Here is a 3,929-nt window from a genome sequence, read left to right as displayed (position 1 = left end):
GTGTGTGTGTGTGTGTGTGGTCCAGACGTTGTAATAGAAATATTGTTATTGTAACAGATCAACTGTGAAATAAAGTTATTTTAGCAGTCACGTCTGATTTAATTCATATCAATCTGATGACTTCCCTTCTGCCACAGCGAGCTCATTTTATTGCATTCCGGTTTTGTTTATTCTTCCCAATTGACATGGATGCCAGTGACTCTGGGCAGTGAATCATATTAATTTGCAACTGAGATGTAAATTCATCCCAAGTGTAGAGCGTAGGTGGCCTCGTGCTGCAGGGTGTCGGGTCAGGAGGGTGAGCGGGGTTAAGTGGAGCTGAAACTAAAACCATAACCGAGTAGAAACACACGTATGTCTATCACACCTATGTTTTACTGACGTACATTCGACCGCCGCTCAGATACAGATCGGGTAAAACGGAAATAAAGAGACAGCAAGAGATCCGAAGAGGTCATCCGAGAGGTAAACAGAGATCACTCAGGTTGAAGTCTGCAGATTCTGTTGCAGTGAAGTGAAATGTCACCTGGTGACGGATTTCTAAGGTTCGGCTCTGGAGGCCGACAGGCTGCTTCGATTTGATGTCTGGCGTGCGTGCTGCGTATTCCTCCTCTCACGTGTACGTGCCTTGAGATGGGGATCTGATGGTGGATGATGTTTGAGTGACGGACACTGAGCCTGATGGTCCGTGACGATCAGTCCGTCCCTGGAGAAGACATGCGGATTTGGCACACATCACAGCAGCAGGAACACGGACTCTGAACACACACCATTAATCATCACAACAAAGGAGAAGGGTTGTTCTGTGCAGTGTTTTTTAGTGAGTTTGCACTATCTTCTCCTGGCTTCGACTGGACAGATTTACACCCTCCGTCTCTGCCAACAAACATCTTATGTCACATTCAGGCCCAACGTCCACACTCACAGACTTTATGGCACGTTCCAGGGAAAGTCCATCAGGTTTAGATGTTTTGAGCCCTTTTTATGCACAGGCTTTCCATAACTCCGCATTTCTGCAGATTTTGCCTCAGGGAATTACCCATAATTCATAGCCTTGTGACGGTAAAACACGGAGCTACCAGGGGGAAGCCAAAGGCTAAAAAAAAAAAAGGTAAACAAAGAGGAGAGCACATGTCCTCAGCCCTGCATCCAAAATTTGCACAGAATACATTAACATTAAAGATTTGAAATGGTCCATAAAAACACCATCATCAACCCTTTCTTTTAATTTAGCTTATTGAAGCTGTTTTTGACAAAAACTAGCTCACTTGTATTTATACCATTTCAAACCTTTGCAGCCATTTACCAGGTTGATTTAATGCTTTAGGCTTTACTCGGCCTGAAGCTGATGCCATCCACACAGCTTTTCCCCTCCTATCCTGCAGGGGTCAGCCTCGTATCAGAGGGTGGATTGGAGGTTTGTTTTCTTCTGTCACTCTTCTGCTCCATTTGCCGCCACCACTCATGTCACATCACAATGGGGCCTTTGCCAGCAGATTCCTTCATCATCATCATCTCACGGTGTCAGCGGTGGACTGCCGTAGTCCAAAAGACACCAACGCACCCTAATACTCCTTTTCCAACAAACGGCTTGAGTGACTGCCCGTGTGACAGCCACTCATCCGCAGCCTCATCAAAGCCCGGGGCCGAGCTCGGGCCTGGTGACGGGGGCACGAGGCCGGGCACGAGTCAGAGGGAGTGAGTGGCGTCCTGTTACTGGAGCTGTCTGTCATGAGCGAGACAGCGCCGGGCCCAGGGCATGTACAGTGTGTTGACTATTGCGTCTCACGTTTTCTCACACAGATAAACACACACAGTTCTCCATTTTTAAGCTCAGTCTACAATTATGGACTTTATCGCACAGTCAAATATGATAAAAAAAGAAAAACATCCCTGAGGCAAGGCTGTTTTTAACTCGTGTTCGGAGCTAATTTACTTATGAAACCGTGGAAGAAAACAACCCTGCCGTGTTTCTTCTTGTTTGTGTGTGTGTGTGTGTTCGTGGTGGGAGGATTAGTGATGGAGATAAAGAAAATATTTATTCGGGGTGAATTTGTTTGTGAGTGTCAGACTAGTCGGGCTGTCATTGCGTGAGCACACCAACTCCACTGAAGTGCACATCAGTTCTGCTGTTACAGCAGAACCAAAACCCATCAGCGCCTGGTGCTATTCCATATTTTTTTACTCTCTGCCAACAAATCTCATTGAAAAACAAAACCAACCACAATTTGATCCAACAAAGAAAATGTCGCTATAGCACATTTCCCACTGGACAAAAAAGAACCCCACTTAAACCTGGCTTTTGTCTGTCATGGGGAAAGGTTACCATCAGCATTTATTCCCGAGACAAATGACTCGATGAGCGGCAGTGATGGAAATGTGACGCACTAATTTCCCCTTTTCCTGCGCTTTCTTTGTCATCTCAGCCACAAATTCTGTCCAAGCAGCACCCGAACATCGCAACAAATTAGTCGGCAACGAGTTCGAAAGAGAGACTGAATAAGCAATAGTCTGATTTGAAAAAAAAGAAGTAGCCACTGTAACATTTTCACTGTTCACGAACTCTGATTCTTGAATGCGACAAGCCAAGAAAAAGGAAAAAAAAACAGAAAGACATACAAAGGAGTCTATCGCCTATTTCTAGCGGGTCATTATTAGGCGGTCAGAGCAGCTGACGTAGTCTAAAGAGCGAGATGGTCCATACAGGGCGGGTGGGAGTGGACCTGGATGGGTCAGACATACACAAAACAATCATCCAGGAGGCCGCTGTTCGAGTCCCGTGTGAAACTAAACATGAACGTTGACATTTTATCACATGAGTCGTTAGTCAGTCAGGTTAACGTCAACCATGCTCTCCTCCTAAACCTGACTAAGTGGTTTTGTTGCCTAAACCACGATGCTGGGAGGGAAGGGAGGCACGTGGAGATCAAGAACCAGGACTGAGTGTGGCAGACTGTCAGACCACCGCTGCAGTAAATGAGAGGTTTTGTAAAAGGACTCTGGCAGCTGCAGCTCTTCATGACACAAAGTGGTGGTGTCCATGGAAGCACGACAGCTTTTGTCCACAGGGGCCGCCAGAATCAACACAAAATAAAAGTTCATGTAGTAACTTTAAAGAGGAATGTCTTCAGTTCAGCGGGAATAATTTGGCTTAAAGCTGAGAGCGACAGTGGGGAAGGAACGTCGGAAGGTAGACGAAGTGAAGAGATGTGCTAACACATTTTATAACATTGTATAATAACAATATAAATAATTATCCTTTAAGATGTGTTCATGTAATGTGGAGCATGTTAAGTAAATTATCCATGCACAGCACTTAAACTAAGCTATATTCTGTATTCAACCAACTCTATTCTTTACTGAGGAATTATAGGCCACAAATAAAATAAAATGTACAATTCACACACTGTGTTTTTATGTTTCATCTTCTCAGAGCACACACACACACACACACACACACACACACACACACACACACACCATCCAGTATAAAGGCAGTCAGGGTGACTGATGGAGGATCGTACTCTTGGTTTAGTTACATTAGAATGATGGAGTTGGTTATTGCAGGAGAAATAAAAGAGCCTCGGACTCAGTGGATAGATAGTGGAGCAGGATAGGAGAAGAGTTACGGGCGTACTGAGCCACAGTGAGAAAGAGCTACACGTGGAGGAAGAGAAAGGGGCAGAGGAAAAAGTTGAACCTGTCATTGTTTAGTCCAGGGACGCCTCCAAAACAGAAGCTAAAATATGTGAGGTGATGGTTGTGAAGTGACGGTGAGTGACACCTCTGATGGGGAGGTCGAGGATCAGACCGGCTGTCTGGCAGTTGACAGCCGACACTGCGTGCACCCTTATTAAAAAGTAAAGATGAGGCCCACACGTGCACACACACACACACACACACACACACACACACACACACACACACAC

This window comes from Anarrhichthys ocellatus, unplaced genomic scaffold (genome assembly GCF_004355925.1).
Source record: "Anarrhichthys ocellatus isolate YVR2014 unplaced genomic scaffold, GSC_Weel_1.0 scaffold42, whole genome shotgun sequence".
NCBI lineage: Eukaryota > Metazoa > Chordata > Actinopteri > Perciformes > Anarhichadidae > Anarrhichthys > Anarrhichthys ocellatus.
This window is presented reverse-complemented; position numbering follows the sequence as displayed.